We start from the raw sequence: 23,263 nt of genomic DNA, 5'->3' as shown, positions 1-23,263 counted from the left end.
TATAAACACTTCAACTTCATCTTTACTAAACAACGAGTATTGCTGAAATAACACCGGATGGAAATAGAGCTGCAATTCATTTATTCCCCATCAAACAGTGGCATTTCGGAGCCAGAACAGACAAAACATCACCGTTACCTGCTCAGGTTAATGCTACTGGTTCCTACTGATGAGGTCACTTCCTACAGCAGGAAGAAACTGGCTTTGTTACTTAAATTGACATCATTAAAAACTAACATGATGGAAAATGACATTAAGGACAGAAAAAACACCAAAACCAATAAAGTGGTTCTGTAATCAGACAATAATCCAAAGAAAACACTAGAAACTACATTTCTTATTAAATATTTAATAGGGACATGCCAAAAATACTCAGAGGTAGTGAAATTACACAAAATATACTCATATAATATGATTTCCATCTTTTCAAATAATATATAAAGACAATCATCATCATGGGCACAGTGTCAGAGCAGTTTCCCCACAATACAGAGAAATGGTTATTATTTGTGTGTATCTGTGTCGGTAATTTAATGTTAACAATGGGTTTGGAATGCTTTTTTTCCTCATGCAAATAAATCTAGACTAGCCATTCGTCCAGACCTCCTTACAGAAGACTGGATGGATGACAGGAATATGAAAATGTTCTGTTTCTTTCTCACTTTTATGTGAAACTGAGGTGATGGTCACATATTATATGTTTCATAATTTGTGGACAATTAAGGTTTTGTCAGGTTTAGTTCATTTTTGGTGTAAACATGTGCCCAGAATTAGTTATCCAGACTGGATTTCTGTGGTCTTTCTAGTGCTTACAGTTAGCATCAGTTTTTCAAGTTCTCGATGACCTCGAACACCCGAGCTTTACCACTCACACCTACATGAAGTAATCAACACAAACCCTTCAGCTCTACTGAAAACATTACAACAAAACATGCTAGGGACGTAAACATTACTCTTTATTTTCTATCTGGATCCAAGCAAACGCGTTGAAGTGGATCAAACCGCGTGTTCTGTGGCGTGTGTTTTTTTGTTTGTGTGTGTGAGAGTGATAAGGAGTATGTATGTCCTCACATGTACAAGCGCAGTAATCAGCTTTAGCAGCTGATCCGGCTGATCCTATCAGGCGCTGCGCTGAGCTGGCATTTACTGGCGCATTCTAGCTGATCAAAGACACACGGGTGAAGTGGTGGTCCAGAGGCTAATCCAGGCGCTAGCTGTGCTAGCTGGGCTCGCTCGATGGGTCTCCGGCAGTAAGGACAGCAGTTGTGCTGAAGGACCAGCAGCTCGTAGTCCTCGCTGTGAAACATCTGTGAGACAGACAGCACAGTGCGGTCAGAGAGAGGTCAGAAGAGAGCGGCGGGCGCTGGCCCGGCGGGTGTACTACCTGGAAGCAGGAGGGGGCACATGGTGATGCTGACGTCCGGCAGCAGAGAGCGGTAGTACTGCCAGCTGAGCGGCCTGGGCCAACGCTTGATCAGAACATCTCGCCTGGACATGGAGCGGAGCACAGCACGATTCACCAGCACCGGCACGAACACTCGACCCTGCTGTGAACACCAGAACACACTCGTCTCACACACACACACACTTCAGGCGTCTCACTATAGTGAGCAGGAACACTCTCACCTCAAAGCTGAGTTTGGCCGTGAGCGGGTCGTCCTCTGGGTCTTCAGTGCCATCATCCAGCCTCAGACACTGGGATTCTGACACACACACACACACACACACACACATTAGTTTACTTCTCAGTTTAGACTCTAGGTCTCCAAGCAAACATACACTACAATAAATTAAAAACACTTAGTTCAAACACATTTTTGAATGTGACAACATGGTTTTCAGAAAAGGTTTTCTGTGATGTTTTTGAACTTAGAACAGATTCACATTAAATGACTAAAATGTATTGAAATGTGAATGTGTGCTTTGTATGGTGGCCTTTGACTAGACCTGCTTTTCTTTATCATTTGTCAGTTCTGTAGATAGAAGTGTGTGAAGGGAGTGTGAAGGAGATGTTACCGCCGCTGCTCATCTCCTGCCAGCTGCTGTTTCTCTCCACGCGAGGCACCTCCAGGTCAATGAGAGACACGGCCTCCTCGTCTGAGATATCTTCCTCCAGATAAAACTCCACCAGCGGCAGAACCTCTGAACACACAAAACACAGATAAGAAAAGTTTGCCATCATAGCAAGCACATGCGTGTCCATGTTTAATGATTCTCATAGTTATGCAATAAATATCTGTGTCTATACACGCTAAGTGTATAATTGGAGCACAGGTCACTGATGATGTGAATGAGAGATACAGAGCAGGAGACACGTGGAACAGCTGCTTTATAACACAGATTTTGAAATTTGAAAAAGCTTTTTGACTCAATGTTAATCTGCATGGGTTGAAGATGATCTGAAAAAAATTGTACAATGAGTCTAAAAGACTGTTGTTGAAACACAGTAAGCCTTTGTCTATCATGGTTTAAAGGAACAAAAGCCACTACTCCAGACTCTCACCATACGAGGAGGCTGAGTAGATGAAGGGCTGTCTGCAGTTGATGCAGGAGTTGCCCTGGTTGTTGAGCAGCGGGTTGTTGGTGGAGCAGCGGTAACACATGGGGATCAAGTCCTCGCTGTCTCGGTAGGGTTTGGAGCGCACCGTCAGGCAGCTGAGCTCCATGCTGTCCTGATAGCGGCTCGGGATCTTCAGGCCCTGCAGCTTCTCGAAGGCGTGCCGGGCCACTTTATATGCTCCCAGGAGCTTACTCTGCTTCGCCAGAGCGTACAGCGTGTCTCTGATCCACACGTCAAGGACAAAACGACACCCAACATCTAATTCTGCGGCACAATCTTCAGGAACCCAGCCATCAGTGACACAAGCGATGTCAGGAGGATGACAAGGAAATCTTACAAGTGTCATGTTTTCTTGGAACTCATATCTGCTTTAGTACGAGTCTTCACTTACTATCATCACTTACTCGCACTTAAACGATCCAAACACATTGAACATTCTTATCTCCGTGGCAAAACAAACAGAAGAGCATTAAAAATTGTGCTGGTCAAATATAACAGTAAGATGTAATCACGATTATAAAAGTAGACATGTGTTTGAGTATACATACTACATCATACTTTTAGTGTTTAGGCATTCACACACACACACACACACACCAACACTTCAACCCAGCTCCACTCTAATAAATGACACAGAAGAGCATCTCACAGCCCCCTTCAAGCGCTCAAGCGCAGCGGCGAAGGATACACTTTGGAGATGCCCATAGGAACGTCTTTGGTCAGGTTGTGGAAGAGAAAGCGGGAGATGTTGAAGAGAATCTCTGGCATGTTGGAACTGAAGGGCTCTGACTGAAAAACACAAATTTTGAAGAACACAGCTGAGATTAACCAGAGGTCTCTGATATATTCACACACTGTGCTGCAGGACTGGGTCACACACACACACTTCTCAGCAGCTCAGCTCTTGATACATACTCTAACCAAAGTAACCAATGTTTTATTATTTTTGTCTAGAACATAATCTGAGTGATTTACCATATGATGGCAATAAACACTGTTAAATGACTGTTTCAGTCATCATTCAAAAAATACTACAATCTAGGACAGGAAGAGATACAGGATAATAAGAGAGAATAGAGAATAGAAAAAGTTTTTTTATTGACGAGAGGTTATTAAACATTGTGCATATTGTTTTCATAAAATGCATTAATCAATACACTGCCTGTATTTTATTCATTACCATTAACTGCAGCTTGCCTTATTATCAGTGATCAAGACTGCAGGTCATACTCTCATGTCATGTTTAGCAGTTGAGTGATGCTGGCAGCCTTATGAGCACCTGAAAGCATCTGATGTCGCTCATTAACACCCGCTAACGTCTCACACTTACCATGTAGCGATGGACAGAATGATAGGCGTGATAGAGCTCAGCCAAGTGCTGGAAGCTGTGAAACTTCTTCAGCATCTCCTCCTTCTTCTCGGAGTTATCTAGAGAAGATAAGCATCCGCATTTATTCAGACATATCTCAGTGGCTTCATCAAGCATCTCGGACCTCTTCATTTCATCAAAGTAAAGCTAGGAATTGAGCACAAGCACGCAGAGACCTCTGGCGATGTCGAGGCACTGCATGGACAGCATCCAGTAGTAGCACGAGGCGTCGTTAAACCTGCTCTCCACCACGGCATTATGGGTAAGCTGCTCCAGCACTCGCACAGCCTCCGCCTGACGCCCGGCTTTGTGGAAGGCTGAACAATATCAACAATATCAACAGAGTGCCATGTAATGACCAAAAGCAAAGCGGTTATGAAGAAAACATAAAACAACTAGAAGTGTGTGAATGAGTTTGGTGTCTGACACGCAAGAGCCACGTCAACAACCGATTATATAGATAACACATATCTGCTTCCTCAAAGCCTCAAGCCAGTTAAAATACTTTGTCTTTGTCAACCCTGCCATCTCATTCAACAATCAGTAAACCACTTTTGTACAGATAAACTGAGATGAGACTTGTGACAAAAATAAAGCATTTTGTAGGCTGTCTAAAGCAAAGCGTAATTATTGCATATCACATCTTGTATGTCAGCTTAATACATGACACGTGTTATAAAGCAGACAATAATGGTATACACAACAAACTTACCTTCTAGTTAAGCACACATAAACACTCTTCCCTCTCTCTCTCTCTCTCTCACACACACACACACAGACACACATTGTGTGTGACTGAGCCTCTCTGGGCCTCCTCAAAGCGGTCATGCTCGGCCAGCCACTGGGCATACGGCACATAGACCTCATCTCTGAACTGAGAGTGTTTCTCCACCAAAGAGAATGCCTGAAACAAGCAGCAGTCAATTGCATCATGTCCTTTATATAACTGTGCTGCCAATGTTTTTTTAAACTCAAAAAGATGAACTGAAAGACTTTGATCTTTATCAGCATCTTGATATGCCACAACTGTGAGGTGGATGGATTATCTAGGATAAAGAGAGGTCCTCGCTAACACAGATTTAGACAGATTTGTGAACAATATTTGAGAGAAATAGGCCTTTTGTGTACATAGAAATCTTTGAGTTCAGCTCATGAAAAATTTCCACAATCAGGGCAATAATTAAGAATTTCAATCAACATAAAGTGTTAGGAAACTGCCTTGAAGAGGATGTTTGTCTACATCGTCCTAATACTGAGTAAACTTTCTCTACACTTCATGATGTGTATGTTAAGTCTCTTTCATCCTAGGGATATTTGGTCCTCATAACAGTGCTTGAGTACACCACACACACACAATCATACCTCATCCCAGTGTCTAGTGTCCACATGAAGCAGTACCAGTGCCTTCAGATCACCCATTTTATTATAAACCTCAGCAGCATAACCGTGATGATTGAACTTCTTGAAGAACACGGCACATCTGGACAACGGCTCCGCTCTGCTTTATCCAGCTTACGGGCCAAATCTATCAGCCTACACAGACAGAGAGGATGATGATTTACCTCAGCCATTGTGCGCTCTGTGCATGCATATGTGCATATCAGCGTCTTGTTAAGCAGATTTTCGTTTTTCATTCATCACTAGGGAACAGGAGATCAGGACATGATGCAGGCCTTCCATGTATGACCACGACTCCCTGGAACAAACCAGCACTCAAGCCCTGATTGTGTCCATCACATGACTCTCTGTAGCGTGTGTGTGTTTGCTCACATGTCCATCCAGCCGTGTTCTCCGATGATCTCGATGGCTTTCATGTGTTCTCCTGCAGTCAGGTACATGTCCGCAGCAGCTCGAGGCTCCTTACTGTTCTTGGCCCAGTCTGCTTGCTTCTTCATCAAGCTTAGTGTCCTTAGGGTCTGCTGAGCCCAGGAAGTCCTTCAACACAAACACATCACAGCACACTGATCACGTTCACAGTGAGGTCTGTGTACTCCACAGCTTTGGTTGGGTTACATCAGTATGTGTGGACTTGCATTTTTAATGTATTCTAAATATATATTAAACCACAGAGCATGCATACAGCGACTTAAATATACCTCTTCATATCAAAACATCATGTACTTACATTTAAATGAATCATTTGGTACAATGAACTTATTGTATACATGCATGAAAAAAAAGCAAAATAAACAAACATTTAAATATATTATTTTACTTTACTTATTTCTGCTTAGTAAACTTTTGTACACCAAACTATGCATGCAGACCCTCAATGTGATAAATGGTAATCTAAAAAGAGCCAAGTGTTTATAGACTACATTACTAACTACAATTTTCATCAATTTAGTAATGGACTACAGTTTTGTAAGGAAACTCTTTTCTGTTCTGTGCAGTCATATGCACTATATGTCTGACTGTACATATTTATAAAGTATAAAAAGCTGCTCTCTTCCTCTGTGTGTGGGTTAATGAGCAGTGAGGACACACACACACACACACACCTTAGCGTACTCAAACATGCGTAGGTCTGTGTACATGCTGAGCGCTCGGCTGTCATGGCCGGTCTTCCTGTAGAGTTTGGCAGCCTCGTGAAACTTGCCCTGATACGCATAGACATCAGCCAGGAAGAGCTGGTTATTACTCTCACCCCGCTTCTTCCTCTCCTGCACAAAACACACATACATAAGTGTTTCACCACCATTAGCACACACACCAGCACACAAACTACACGCTAGTAATACTAATGAAATATGCGGCCATATTCATCCGTAAAAACTCCATATTATCTCCCCTAACCCTCATCTAGTAGGATTTATAAACCATTTTCCTAATGCTTTTCAGGTTTTACTATCAAGTTATAGTATAAACACAAAAGAGAGTTCTTACACATAAACACATCCAAATAGTTGTGTTTACTGTAAAATGGAGTCTCATAAATCAGTGTATGAGCAGTGGATGACCACGACCTGGTCAGTTTGGATGTGTGTGTGGACAGTGATTTCAGAGCTTGGACAAAGAAGATGAAAATAAGTTCATTTTGTGTCTATGCATTTTATTATTTCAGTAGAACATTGCTGAGTAAATTGCATGGACTACAGAATGTTTCTGTTCCTTTAAATGAGAATATGAAGCATGTGTATGTGTGTGTGTGTGTGTGTGTGTGTGATAAGGGTGGCTTGTTTTCTGGGAAGGAAAGTTTGTGTTGTTCAGAAATGCTTTTGATGTCTGAAGTCCTCAATGGAAAGAATGAGCTATTGAATTTCTGATGCCTACGGGTGGATAAGACTCTGTGTGTGTGTGTGTGTGTGTGTGTGTGTGTGTGTAAGCAGTCATTTAGTGTTGCACATCTGAACTCCACAGGAGAGGCAATGATGATTTCATCATAAGAGAGAGGTCTCTCTCACACACACACACACACAGACACACACACAGTCTCTCTCTCTTTCACACACACACACACACGCGCGCATATACACTCTCTCACACACACTCTTTCTCTCTCTCTCTCTTTCTCTCTCTCATATATACCTATCCCAGTGAAATAAGAGAAAACAAACAAAATTCACTAAGGAACACTTTTGACACTTGAACACAATATAAACAAATATATAAGTACTCATTTAACTAACTAAGAAAATACGTGTACAAGCTCATTTACAGACATCACTGAGGATTGTCTCAGAAATGTGCCAATTACTTTCAAAAGAATACATGACAGTCATTTATGGTAATCTGAATGCATGAAAACATTAAGCAGTTTTAGTAGTAAAAATGAAAACGGAGAAAAATCACATCTCTGAATGTCTTTACAAATCACCATGGGCCAGAAATGCCCTCTAATTTAAGAATCTGATGAGACGAAGAAGAGTGTAACATGAGCTGGAGAATAACGACTTACTTCAATGCTGTTGATGAGCTCCAGATAGCGCAGATCTCGAACCCTGATGAACGCCTGAAGGGAGTGACACAAACACAAACATAAGCTAAAGGTTTTAGAAACAGGCGGCAGAGGACAGCAGTGGGTGCGTGCCTCACTTTCTTGGCGGTGTGAAAGTCGAGTCCCTCCAGAGCCTCGGTGGCCAGGTCCCTCCAGTCGTTATCAGTCACCCCCAGACAGGCGATCTGATAGGCCTCCTGAAACATGCGCCGCTCCAAATACTGATACATCGGAGCAGACTGCAGAGATCAGACACAAGCACGGTCAGCTACAGCAGAAGTCTAACGTGCTCCACAAGGGAAAGGAAAAGTTGGCCCCCAACTGTGTAACTTTTCTTATTTACAGATTACACATCACTTCAGCACTGACACCATAACTGGCATCTGTATTACACATCTTCAAGTTCTACGTGTGTGAAGAAAGACGTTTCTTCTCAGGAAAAGGGTTACACAACCTGAGACGCTCCCTTTGAAATGGAACTCGATGTTGTGTTAATGCTCTGAGAAGTTCAATACCAACAAGACAAGACAAGGCTGTGTAGCACTGGCAAAGACACTAGCTGAGGAAGAAAGGACCTGGGTTCCTGAGGTAAGGCCACATCCAGACTGTAAAACCTGATGAACAGAGGACCTGCTGCTCCAAAGCTGAGTGGCCTGAGCAGTGGAACTAACCAGACGTAACAGATGAAACCTTTCCTGCTCCAGAGGTTCGTAAAAGTGGAGGAAAAGGCTTGTGTGACCGCTGACTGCTGGCAGAAAGGGTTTTTGAGCTCAAATCTAAGACCTTTTTAAAACTTGCATCAATAAAATTCATTCCAGGTGGGGTGAGGCAATGTAAAATGTTATATTAAACTGTCAAATGACTGTAAAAGGCATAATTTACAGTTCAGTTTTAACAATAAGATTCTCCATAACATCAGGGGGTCTTTACAACCGTATTAGATTTTCAACACTGGAAATATTTAAAAGAAAAATGTGAATGTAGTTTCTCAGCGCTGTTAACAGGCCTACTGTCAATGGGCTCATTCATGAAACACCCGTGAATATAAGAGTACATTCTGATAATCTCTGAGTCAGGCGCTCTTCTGAACATGGCACAGTGCTTCTCCTGCTGAGATGCTTTGGTTGATATGATTAGGAATGAACATGTGGATTTTATTCACCACACATTACCAAAATCATTCTCCATTATTTCCTAATCAATGAGAGGCTGAAACTCGCACCTGAGGCACCTCCACGGCGGCCATAGAGTAGACGTGAAGGCAGAAGATCTTGGATCCGTTGTAGCCCACAACAAAGCCCTGCAGTTTCTGCTGGTGCACTGGGAAGTTACTGGCCTTGATGTTCAGATATCCACTGCCAGAGAAACACAGCATGTCCTCACACTGTGTGTTCCACGCCACGCTGTTGGCATTGGGCTCCTAGATTCAGGAAAACACAGGGACTAACTGTGCTGCTGGCACATCCTGAGGTCAGAGAGTCATGTACGGACTCAATCAGTCATGAGGCACAGAGATGCAAACAGGTGAGGGGAAAGGTGAGATCATTATGCGAATCAGGACCACGAGAATTTCTTTTACATGCTCATTTATAATTACTTTACATAGGTTTATATGGTATATATACTTATATGTCCAAACTGTAATTTAAAACTGAAAAATGTTGGTAAAAATCCTATGTAATAAAATATGAGGTGCTATGCAGGCTATTTTAGACAATACTGGCTGACATAAATTATAATATTTTTCCCAACTCTCTCTTTACTGTTCCCATATCTCAATATTACCCTTTTTAGACATTGCTTTTGAAGTAAAGTAAAGTAAATACTATACAAAACTTACTAGTGTTTTCAACTTGCTTTTCAATACAAATAAGACCAGTCTACCATTTCATAACTGAATGAAAAAAAGTTATGACCAGTCTGCAGTTCCCCCTTGCCAGAGCCCCCGATCTGAGGAGTGTGTATCTGTGGAGGCTGGACCTGGAAGAGCAGCTCTTTGGTGTGGATGTCGTAGACGAGGCAGGTGTTGTGTTCGTCCCACCACAGCCAGCTTGCTGCGGGACGTGCTCATGTCCAGACAGCGCACTGAGGTGTTCTGCTTCAGCAGCGTGATGGCAAGCGGGTTGTCCACGAAGATCTTCAGGATCTACACACACAAAGAGAGCATCTGTACACCGCTGAGACGGAAGACAAGGCGTAGCACCAGCCAAAAACAAACATTAGAAATAGCTATGTCTTTCAAGATCACGTACAGCTCCATTTTTCAGGCCCACTAGAAGCCCCTCTCGTCCCGGAGGGTCCCGATCACTTTGATGTAGCGAATGAGAGACTCCATCAGCCACTCTTTTTCTTTGACAGCCGTGAGCGACAAACACTGCAGCCTCTTTTCCTACACACACAGGTTACATGTAAAGCATTTCTCACTTTGTTTCTAAGCACTCAGCTAATCCACACTTACAAAATGATGAATAGCAGTGCATTTCATAATAAAACACAACACTGAAACAAAATTGCCGTTATAGTACTCTCAGGATTTACTGAAGAATTAGATGTGGACAATTACTTTTGCATCTGACCTTATGGAATATGTAAGTGTAGGAGTTTCTCTTGAAGAGAAATTTGCAATACTCTCAGTAGGCGCGCGCTGGTCATTATGGAAATGATCTGCTGTATAATTTTGCATCTGATCACATGTAATCTGCACTGTTCAGTTAATCACCACACAAACTCTGGCGTTTCTCAGCTAGACACTGTAGACAGTTCAAAAGTTTACTAAGATGGCGCTCGGATCACAAATGAGTTTGATTCTCCTTTGTAAAATAGGTTTGGTTTCTCATCACCAAGCAACAGATGCAGTCTTGACTCACTCCTGTCACTGAACATGATACATCAGCTGAAAGTCTGCTGGGACGCAGGAAATGGTGCATTAAACTGGGGCTCAGCTTCTCTACTGGTGGTTATCTGACCATGAACGAAGACGTTTGTTTTCCTCCTCCTTACTAAAAGGGCCATTTGGAAGTGGTAAAGTGGCTGAAGAGCTGATAGAGATCAAGGCCTGCTGGACGAGATGTTTAGACACGGAGGCTCTGCTGAGTGTCAAAAGAGAGCAGCTGTAGTCTAGCATGTGCTTTAGTTACATGTCGAAGGTTTCCCTGGGCTTTGCTCTCCCTCGATCAGGCCAGACTTAAGAAACTTTTAAGATGGTCAATGTAGTCATTTTTGATCACTTTATACTTCTGATGCACAAAAATTCTGTGTGCGTTTGTGGAAGAAGACTGACTTTATAATGACAGAAGGAAGAGGACGTGAGGAAATGAATGTTTCTTCAAAAGAGCATTTTGGATAAAAGCATCAAAGGGTAATAAAAGACTAAATACATGAAACAAATCATACTAGATCACACTGACTGATGGACGGAAGGCACTCTTACCAGCCCGTCTAGACAAAACACTTTCTGTGTGTATTTTCGGAGTGTGGAGTTTGAATGAGCTGCTTCATATCACAAGAGACGGGTCAACATCTGACCTGACCACAAAACACAGCCTTTCAGTCATCCTACAGCTCCATGTTTGATCAGATAACACTGCGTGACCACACGTCTTTCATATGAGATCATGCACACACAGTATGCGTCTGAATAAAGCCCATTCTTGGGACCGCTGAGATGTTTTCCATTGAGACACTTTCATTTGGTCACATAACTGTAAAGCAAAAGAGCCTGTGGTCATCACTGTAATGTGGTAAAAACAATGATACAGTTCTGGCCAAAATGATCAGGAAATTAGTGTTATCAGCAGCTAAAAATGCTCAGTTATTTCTATCTTCTGTTGTAGTTTCTGATAGAAATATCAGTTCACATTTACAAATATTCATTTGGCCACTAACTAATAATCCAGTGAGACTTCTTACATGAAGAAACAGAACAAACTGACAGAGACTTAACCCAGAAGAACTGTGTCTCACAAAACCAATGGAGAATTGTGTCTCGAGACACTTCAAGAAAAGAGACCTGCAAAGCTCTGAGAAACTCTGCTCAAGAGCACAAAGAGCGTAGATGCTGGAGCTTTGCAGGTCTCTTTCTTGAAGCGTCTCGAGAACACAATTCTCCATTGGTTTTGTGATGCCAAATGACAGCACAAATACCACATTACAAAACCGAACTGCATAGAAACCTCCAAACAAAGAGTCTTGAAGGCGCTTTCAAAAACTGCCCACAGTTTACAATGCTGAGAGAAAAACAAAATACAAAATTATTCTTTGCCACTTTGACAGACTGGCTTGTGAATTTGCTCTGCTTTGATCCACTTGAGCCAAATATTACACTGCATCTTTTAGGAATCCAGACTAGACTGGAGCATGAACACGTTTACCTGACACAGAATGATGTGCTGCAGAGCAGACCACGAGCAGAGTTACACGGAAAGCGCTTGCAGATCTTCTCTTTGGCCAGCGGTAATGCATGTCGGAGGAGTCGGAGAGCAGCTCGTAGATCAGGATCTTCAAAAGGAAGCTGGATGGCCAGTCGGCTGCGGTAGATGGCGATCTTCTTCACCAACTCACGGCATTTGATCCGCTTTCTACGAGAGAGAGCTGGGTAAATATCAAGAACATTCAGACAAAGACACACTGAAGGCTTGTGCTAGGAATTCTGGGCCTGTGACTTCATACAGAATCAGAGCTTTACCTGTTCAGGTCCAGAGACGAGGCCTCACAAAATAATAATAATAAAAATAATGCACGGAAGTCAAAGTCAATCAATCAATCAATCAATCATTTTTATTTATATAGTCAAAAATATAAGTCAAAATATTACTTCATTATGCTTTCTAAAGGTGAAGAAAATTGTTTAACAGTTTAAAAGACAAAAAGTAAAAAACCAAAAAGACATTTTTGTCTCTTGCTCCAAACAATGTTGAAATGCATACGATCAAAGACAATTAGTATTTTCCAAGCCACAATCACCATTAGCATACATATTACAGATGCACTATATGACAAACTTTAACGAAAACCGATAATTAAGACCTTTTCATGGCCAGTTACAAAGGCTGAATACCTCATTTTTGTCATATATTTTTCTATTTTTTTAACCACTGAATAAATTAGCTTGAAATGTTTTATCTAGTTTTTCAAAGAAAAATAAACAATTACAAAACAATGTAAAAATATTTACTTAAGGCTATATATTTAAAATAAATAAAGTTAAGTTAAAATAAATAAGTTAGGAAAAAATGAACCAGGCATGCATTTTTATTTCTGTACAAATAAATGCAGGCTTGCTGAGCAGAGGAGAATTTTTGAAAACATGTAAAAAAATATTTTTATATAAATAAAAAATATAAATAAAATATTTTTAAAAAATGTATTACTGATCCCAATTTGAACCCTGTGTGAGCGTTATAACACATTTATTAATAGAGCTGTTGTAATACTTTTTACTATTTTTTGTTATCTTACTTTTCTTATTGTATTTTAAAAATGCTGTCTACTACTTCATTTACACATGGAGACTGAACCTAAAGGAGCATAGAGTGCTGCAGTAAGAGCGAGTGAGTCTGATAGCAGCGTGTGTGAATAGAAAGTGTTTGGCGGTCACCTTTCTGCTCAGTGATGATGAGGTGCTGTCACGATGGCGTCGGTCATGCTGTCTCTGTAGGCGTAGCGGTCTTTATACAAGCCGTGGACGGTGCTGAAGATTAGCTGGAAGAAGGCGATGGTGCCGCCCTGACAGCCTAAAACCTGCAGCACACCACAAATACACATCTACCATCCTAACCACACTCATTAAAGAAGGCCAATCAAAGCGCATTTCATCGCTCTCCTTTTTATAATGACGTCTGAGACTGCTTTATAAAACACAGATTGAGCTGTGATTTATAACCCAGTATGTGAGGTGATTTTCACATAACTAATTAACTCAGTCACACATCTCCGCTCTGATTAGATATGCACTGTAAGAGATTACACCTTTAATCTCTCCTTCTATTAATAAACAATAGCTTTAAATAGAGGCGCAGTGGTGACAACATTCAATCCCACAAACATATTTCACCCCTCAATCAAATAAGAAACGTTGAGATAAAAGGTGAGCTTAACATATTCACAGGCTTTTCTCTATTTATACAGTTAATTGTTATCATGTTTTGAAACGACTTCAAAGGAGTACTTTTTGCTTTAACTTGATGTTTCCTTTTTGAAAGAATGTAGCTCAAAATAAGTTGTACACTTCCCGTCATACTTTGCATGGGGCGTATAGTAAAGTAAAATTGTTCAAATGAAGCGTTATCTAACTCTAGTACATGAATGAAGAATCCATGAGAATGTCTGACCACATAGTTGGAGTCTGGCTTGACTCGGCAGGTCCAAACCCAGGAGCTCTGCTCTCCGATGGTGCGAGCGGACCCGTCTTTAGTGTAGAGAGGCCTGTTTGTCAGAGCCGCCCATCACGATGTACTCGCCCTTAGAGAAGAAGCTGACGCAGCAGGGTCAAAGTTCAGCGAACCGGTCCTTGCCGATCTGCAGAAGAACAGGAACATGCTGCAATGTTCACAACAACTCTCTAGTGCTGCGCTAACCTTCTGTGCTTACTAGAATTCAAATGAGTCAAATATTCATAACTGATCATATCCTTTGTTAATAAATAGCTCAGAGATGTTTTCAGTGTTTGGTTATATCAGAAGCGAGTTTCCTATCTAGCACCTAACAATCTAGAACAATCTCCCTAACTCTGTTAGGGGAAGCAGACACACTCTGTCAGTTTTAAATCTAGATTAAAGAAAATCTTGTTAACTTAGTCTACACATAACACACTATCACACTTTTATTATTCAAATCCGTTAAAAGGATTTTAGGCTGCATTACTTAGATTTGCTGGAACCGGGAACACTACTTCTAAAACACGATGCACTTGTGACATCGTAAAAAGAATGGCATCTACGCTAATATTAGTCCTGTTCTCTTTCTCAATCTGTTTTCACAGTTTGTATCCAGACTAGATGGTGGATCAGCACCCAGAGATTATATTCATCAGAGACCAGAACACACACACACACACACCAGAGGTTAAGTGCTGGGCGTCGGTCAGAGGAGGAACTGGACTCAACTGAGTCTGGTTTCTCCCAAGGTTTTTTTTTCTCCATTCTGTATGGATGGGGTTTTGGATTCCTCTGGCTTGCTTTGTTGGGGACACTTAACTTCTAGTGATTATCGTTGAATTGATTCCAGAGACCGCCTCTGCATTTAATAACAAATTGTTCAATCTCTTCATTATACATCCCTATCATTGTATTCTTCTGCTTCATACTGTTCAGTGCTTTGATGCAACCTGTGTTGTTAAAAACGCTATAGAAATAAAATGATTGATTGATCAGATATAATCATGATGAAGCTCCCCCCAGTTATCCACAAGTCAGGAGAAAATACACAAGCTGAAAAACAGCCAGCTTCATCTGTTTTGAATAAGTTGTTATTTCCAGTTATTGCAAAGTTAAGCAATACAGTTTTAAGAGGCCTGCTGTGTATTTTCACTTCTGAAATGTTCTCTGAGCACAAAGCCATTTTTCTTAAAGCCTATGGCTGTGTGTGAAGCTCAGAAACGCTGCTGCTGTTCGTCTGATAAACACAAACAGGAGACTAGTGTTCACCATCGCCCCTTCACCCTCACTCCTCTCACTGCGTCTGCTAACAGAAGAAGCGCTCATGTACTTTTTAACCACTTGGCTCCACTGTAGCGTGTGACATCATTCACTCAATTCCCTAGCTTCCATTAATCCTCCTCCTGAAACACATCAGACTGCAGAAGTAACACAGGAACAGTATCTCACGTTGTACATGCCTTTCTGAGCTGAGAGAGGAAGAGAGAAAGTTAAGAAGACACTGAACACAAGTCTGGGTCTGGTCTGTCGTCTCAGCCGAACCCTTGGATTGTTTTAGTAAAACTCCTCTCATCAGGGCCGTTCTCTGTACAGAGCTGCAGCGTTCAGGACACTTTACGAGAGCAGAGTAATGAAGGCAGCATGTGTGTTCAGACAGCACCGAGAGGCCACTACATTACAGAGACATAACGAGCGCTGCATACTTTCCCTTAATTACTACACTTCCCATGCTCACCTGAGGCAGCATGTGTGTGTGTGTGTAATGTGTGTGTGTGTGTGTGTGAGAGACCCTCCTAATGTGTGCTGGGTTTAGTGGGGGGTAACTGAGAAGTAATATGTCGGTTATGATCGCCTGCGATTGATTTATGCGATAAATCCTGCTTCTTGTGTTCACATCACATTGGTGAATCAGTCTACATTTACAATATTATATCGTTGATGGGTAGACTGATCTATAAAAGCAAGGTAATAACTCGCCACACTGAGATATAACCACTTTGTCAGGTCAAAATAAGTAACAGCTGAAAAGAGTCTAGTCTAAATAGTCGGAATATACTATACACCCTAGTGATTCAGGACAAGGTTTTTATGAAGTGCAGCTTCAGGAACATATGACTTAGATAAATTTATAGACAAACAGAGAGCTGTGAGTGTCAAACGTTCTCTGCAGCATAATAAAAACATATCCACACACCAACCTGTTTCCCACTGAGCTGATAGAACGACAGCCTCTGCCCCAGTCAGCCACGGCCAAGATATCGTTGTGTTCATCCTGAGACACACACACACACACACATCTGTCCTCAGCTTCTCTCACTTCTCTCTATGCAACATAAGACACACTAATATAAACATGCACACATTGATGTAAACCACTGCATGTCTGTGAAAGTGCTAATTATTTCATATGGAGATAGGAAGTGGCAGCTTTCGCATCGCTGCAGCTGTAATTCAGCTCTACTTTTGATCAAATGACAGCAGGTGTGACTTCACGCTGACTGAGAATGGGAAGAAAAGCATGTATATACTTAAGTATGCCAACACATTATCAGCTCTTTCTTTAGAACTTATCTCAAATGATGATTCTAGCACATTTTAGTACTGTACGGTACTGAAGTAGTAAGGCATGTGTAATTAAATGATAACGTATGAATTGTTTTGCAGCGTTCACAGAGGAGCACTTCACCTTTCGTCTGCTGTTTAAAAGAAACAATGCGTCTGCATCAGATCAATACATCACATAATTTGTCTCATATTTTACAAACGTCAACATAAAGTTCAACCAGCAAATAAATATTTAGGCCTGTTTATGATGCTAATAGCATTTATAATTAAACTCATCTGAGCTCAGGATCGACTCTGATAGTTTTTACAGTGCCCTGTGGAAGCTGTTTAGTTACCCACATTAGTCAAAGCATAAAGTAAACTTTATTCAGGTTTAGATCAACAGGGTTAAATTACGGCAGAATTTTCATTTTGGGTGAACCACACCATTAAAGTAATTAATAGGTACATGCCTATTGTTTTCAGAAAAAATGTCATTTATTTTACCTCTATTTGGGGTCAGCTTAAAGGTTCATATATTGGTTTTGGGAGTCCCACAACAACAGGTTGAGCACATGCAAGGTCAAAAAAGGTTTTGGTTTTCTTATAATATGCATTTATTTTGACTTTAATCATTTTTTTTAAAACTCCTCCAGTGATTGGTCGGTTTCTTTTAAAGCAGTTTTAAAACCACATCAACAAGTGGGCTTGAGATTCACTTTAAAAATGACTTCTTTTGAGAGACAGTGCATTTTCAGATTTACTGCAGGATGTTTTCTTTCAGAGAGCTGTGTGACACGCTGCACGAAAAACAGTAGCCCTTTAAACAAACGAATAAAAAAAGAAATAATAGTGCTGATTAATCACATGCAAAATAAAACTTTTTCTTTACATACTATTTGTGCATATTTACTATGTATATATAAATACACATACAGTATATATTCAGAAAATATTGGCATGCATAAATTCATATCTATTTGATTTATATGACATAAATCTATAAACATATTTTTCATAAATATATACATACATATGTGTGCATTTATATAGACATAATATACATATAGCACATACACATTTAACATGTAAAGAAAAACTTATTTTGGACGTGATTAATGTACCTGCAATACATACATCAAAAATCACTGACATGCAAGACCTAGTTTTTTCCTGATGGTTCACTGCTGAGCTACGAGTTCCTCATGGATTATTAGTTATTTTATTGAGGGGCTTTAGGCTGAGTTTAACCCTGAGTTTAACAGTGAGACTGAACTAGAGCAACAGAGCCCTCTGCTGTCTCTCTCAGATCACAAACCGTCTTAAGAACTAAATCAAGGTCAGAAACGGTCAGTCATTTAAAAAGTTTAATTATCGATTTCATATGCATTTAGGGATACTTCATTTCACTGGAAACACACAACAAAAATTGAAATGAAAACAGAATATATAGAGAGCATGTGATGCTAAAATAACCCTCCACAAAAGCTCCTGCTGATAAATAGTAATAGATTAACTGAGCCTCTCATTTTAGGTCAGGCACTTACTTGGGCGGGTTCCAGGCAATGGACCAGATGGGCGATGAAGAGCACGCCCGGGCGTCGATCTTCACCTTCTCCTCTCGTTCTTTGTTTCTGGCGCTCACCACTCCGTTCATCATTCCCAGAGCCAAGTACTGTCCGTCATTAGTCCACCTGAGATCACCGGCAGACTGGTCACACAGCGCACACACTCCCACGCAGTACTTGTGGTGAATAAACCTGTCACAACTCACCCACAGCACGTGATCTTACTGCTGACTTTGTGTTTGGAGGCGGACTTCTGCCCGGAGACCACAGACCTGCAGCCCAAAGCAGACGTGTCAGAGAAGAGGACATTGTGATCCACTAACACTTCTTTCAGGAATTTCACGAGTTTCAGTCTGGATCCAGCCCTTATGAAGATCCGAGATGACTGACGAACATCTGAGAAGAGGTGATGCTGACCCTCGGGCAACGTGCAAAACTACCAAACTTTGCTATAGGTTCACTAGAAACATCTACGCATCAACTGATGAACTTTAACTTTCCACGAAGCCGCTTTGCAGCAGTTGTATCGTGAAAGGCTGAACTGATTAAGCACCTGTCAGTCTCTAGTTTTCAGTAGTGAATGTGTTTGTGAACGTGACACACACACACACACACACTCACGGGAGTCTCCTGAGGAGCACGAGGCCAGCTGGTGTGTGACAGGGGTTGTAAGCCACGCACTGGATCGAATCATTGTGACTAAGAGACAAAACACACACAAACACAGCACGGCATGATGGGACCTGTGACTTCGTGAAGCACCGAGACGATGATTATATGATTATTGTAAGCACAGAAGCTCACGTGTATTTGAGATGCCTTCCAGTTTGGAGGTCCAGATGATGATGCTTTATCTGCTGACCAGGACGCAGCGTTTCCTGCAGGACAGAGATGATGAAAGTCACACACACACACACACACACACACACACACCACACACATCTGATGCACTCGCAGTCAGTCAGACACAGTATGATATCATTACCATCTTTAGCGTAAGCCACACAATACACTGTGTCTTTATGTCCTTTCCAGAGGCTGGATCAGTGTGCCATCAGCTGTGCCATTACACCTGCGAGCACACACACACACACACACACACACACAGATTTTTAAGGTAAAAGGCAATGGGTGAGCCATATATATATATATATATATATATATATATATATATATATATATATATATATATATACACACACACACACATACATACATACTTTTTTATAGTAATTTTGTAGTAATTGCTATTAGTTTTTATTGTTTTTAAACATCTGTCATTTTATTAATTAGAAATGTGTTAATTAAAGTTTTAGTTGTTTTTGTACTTCACATTAAACTAAATAAAATAATTATTGTTCAAATATCTTTTTTTTTAGCTTTAGTTAACTTATTTTTCTTGGACTGAAAAAGGGACTACAATCTATTCTTTTATGCTTGGAGTAAAGCATAAAATAAGTTTTTTCAAAAATATGCTAAATATTGAGAAATATTTTATAATATACCTGAAAATATATTTTTGCCACATGGGTAAGCTCACAGTCAAGTGTGCCGTTTATAAATCATGTAATGTATAAGTTCAATAAATGAAAGAGGCCATTCTTCTATATATTGTACAATTGACCTCCACAGTACATAGATCTTGTATCATTTTCTAATATACTGCTCAGTCATTTGGTATATCCTTGGGGAAAATTAACCTATTTTTACAACAAAAAACTATGGTTACTGTAGTTAAATTAAACCATGGTAACACTTGCTACTACACTAACCTTGTCTTAACCATAGTATTTGTAGTAAAGCTGACTGGGGTTATAAAAATGAAACATAAGCTCCTATAATCAATTCGTCCTGGTAAGGGCTGACATTTCATACATGAGGAAGTGTTTTACCAGAACTCAGTTTCCGCCGCCACTGAGCTGAGAGCCGTCGGGTCTGAAGGCCAGGTCATAGATGCTGCAGAGAATGAGACATGACCGTGACACACACACACACACACACTACACATATCACAACTCAAAGTGATGCGTTGTGATGATAACAGCGAAAGAAAACTGCAGAAATCACTCGTACATCTCGAGATGGGTCACCGACGCTTATATTGTTTACATAGCAGCGGTTGCTAAAGCACATCTATACCGCTCTGGAGTTAATGTAAAGAAAATCGAAGCGCCTTACCCTGCTCGACCTTATCCCGGTCGTGTACTTTATCTATCCATGTGGGAACTGCCCTCATTGTGAGAAATCAGGGTGTTTTCTGAGAAGCGCATGAATTCAACAGGTAATCTCTGGAGAGGCCGCAGACCGCAGAGGAAACACAACATGGAGACCAGCGGAGGCGCTGTCAAAATAAAAATCCTCCCGCGTTACTCCTCCAGGCGCTTTCATAGCACGAGTTGATCAAAGAAACCAGGGTTATTTTATTTAGTGCATTCTGACATGGCTCCAACAGTAAAACTGTCGATTATAAAAACCTCCTTAGCCCCGAATGATTTGGTCATTAGTTCAAGATTTAGACTTTAAAACCTTTAAAACCTTCAGTAGTGTCTTTTATGAAACAGACCACCGCGATTAAAAGTCCCGAGATTGGCTTGATATTGTTTGGTTTGATATATTAACATTACTGCTGTTGTTAATGCTATTTTAAATAGTAAAATATTTCACAATATTACTGCTTCAAATAAATGACTTCCTTGAAAAACATTACAAATCCTATTGTTCAGCTATTGTTGACTATTAGTGTTACATACATAAGCGATACAAATAAAGTGAGTTTTCACAAGGTTAAGAGAGAGCTAAATCACCCAAAAGTGTCGCTAGTTCTTTTGTGTTCGTGAGAGTCACCGAGAGCCAGCTGGACAGAGGAAGCACTTCTGGCGGTAGATGTTTAATGATATCTTCCACGTGAAAATGGAATCGTTGAGGAGCACAGATAGCTAACAGATTATTATTAACGTGCTTTACAAGCCACAAAACCTCACATTTGATTGAATGGGGTCTTTGTAAGAATGATGCGCAACTATGCAATGTTTGCTAACTATGTCACGTTAAATACTCAAACATTATTTATTTATTAAAATAGGACTTATTTTCCGATCTCAGATATGTGGAGTCACACTGAGTAAGTGAACTCCTGTCTGTGATCGTCTGAAAGTGAGCGAGCTTGATGACCGCGGCCAGACAGCGTTTCAAAGCACATTTCAGAAGTCTAGTCACCTCCCACGAGGTCTGGCCATCATGAAGCTGGCGGAGCTAAAAGAAGAACGCTAAGCTGTACTCTTCAGTGTTTCAACATGTGAAATCATGCCGGATAGAGAGGTGCTCGGTGATAAGAGTTAACCAGTAAGCGGACAGAGGTCAAAGTCTCAAGACATTTACCTGCTTCTCTTTCTTCTTCTTATACACAGTCATTGCATGCTGCAATCATTTTATTATCATACTACACAAGGACAGAAACCCAGGCACATTTTCTGTTCGATGTCGCTTCAGACACACTCATTCAGACAGATGTCTTTCACTAAACACTGCTGAAGCAGCAGCTGTAGCTCTACTGAGGATGGAGAACCACGTCTGTCTGCTTCAGAAACAGCCTTCCTTCGGAAGGGGCACTCTGCAAATAAAGCTCTTTACTTTGAGAAAAGACCGATCAGGTTCAAGTTCAGAAGTGCAGTGTTTCTTCAATCTGAACAGAAAATATAAGCTCCATTTTTTTAGGTTTCTTTGAAGAGTAGAAGAAGTACAGCAGAACAGCATTGAATCACGAAATCTCTTTTCACATTATACAGGCATTTATCATCACGTTTGATCAATGCAAAGCATCCATCATCAAAGCAGCAGATAAAAGAATTCATTTCTATAAATAAATAAGTGGAAAAGTTATACTGACTCCAAGCTTTTTGAATGGTAGTGTATTTAGTTACCAGATTAGATCTTCCTAATCATTTTTTCTACTGAAAAATTGCATGTTTAAATAATCCTGAAGGTTTATTGATCAGCAAAAGCAGCATATCGGGATGATTTTTTGAAGGATGATGTGACACTGAAGACAATAAGGAACAGGTAACTTTTGCAGATGACAGCTGGAGCTGAACGTACAGAGGAAATGTAGGACTAGTCTTTTTAGTTAGTTATTAAAATAAATGCTAGGTTATTGTGAGTTGTTGAATGGATTCACTCGACAGATCCATTTCAACAGGAACAAAAGTACTCCAACCACGTGTCATGAATTTAGGACTGGAGTCAAAGTTTTACTTAAAAGTCTATTTCTGGAAAAAAAGAGTTTGGGATCTTCAGGAGTGACGGGACTTCTGCTTTGGAATGCTTTCATTGTTCATCATATTAACATGATGTAGTTTGAGAGTCATACTTCATTGTGTGGGAGTTTACTTAAGCAACAATGATTAACTGACCAGATCTTTAAAGTAAAGAAAAGCAGTTCAAACTGTGTTGTGTAACAAGGTGATTCTTACACTAATGGACACGTTTTATGTTCTTTGGTCATATTTTTAAAAACTACAAATCATTTTCACACAAATTCCTCTTTCTTTGTCAAACTATCAAAAATGTTATCTGCTAACTTTTAATGGGCCTGAAACTGAGCTAGCTAATAAAAGTAAAAAAACATCATAGTATTTAATGCGAGACAACCATCATTACTACTCTTTTGTACTAAATATATCATCATAAACCACAGCACTGATGTCATTTCCTCCACAGCACTGCACTGTCTCTTTAAAAGTGTGTGTGAAAGATTGTTTAAGGTGGTTTCTATGAGATGTTCAGTGACATCAGAGCATTAAACTTTCATCAACAACTAAATATATCAACTATATTAGTTTTTATTTCTAATTTATAATACTTTTACTTTTAAATCTATTTTTAAGAAGCACACTTGCACACACACACACACAC

General features: G+C 40.5%; 1 pseudogene; it reads right to left on the bottom strand.

The window, feature by feature from the left end:
- Positions 1 to 1,094: 1,094 nt before the first annotated feature.
- LOC122335429 lies at positions 1,095 to 20,635 on the bottom strand (annotated as a pseudogene).
- Between the last annotated feature and the right edge of the window lie 2,628 nt (positions 20,636 to 23,263).

The sequence above is a fragment of the Puntigrus tetrazona genome, unplaced genomic scaffold, assembly GCF_018831695.1.
Source record: "Puntigrus tetrazona isolate hp1 unplaced genomic scaffold, ASM1883169v1 S000000776, whole genome shotgun sequence".
NCBI lineage: Eukaryota > Metazoa > Chordata > Actinopteri > Cypriniformes > Cyprinidae > Puntigrus > Puntigrus tetrazona.
The sequence above is the reverse complement of the archived record's forward strand: the minus strand, read 5'-3'. Positions and strand labels throughout refer to the sequence as shown.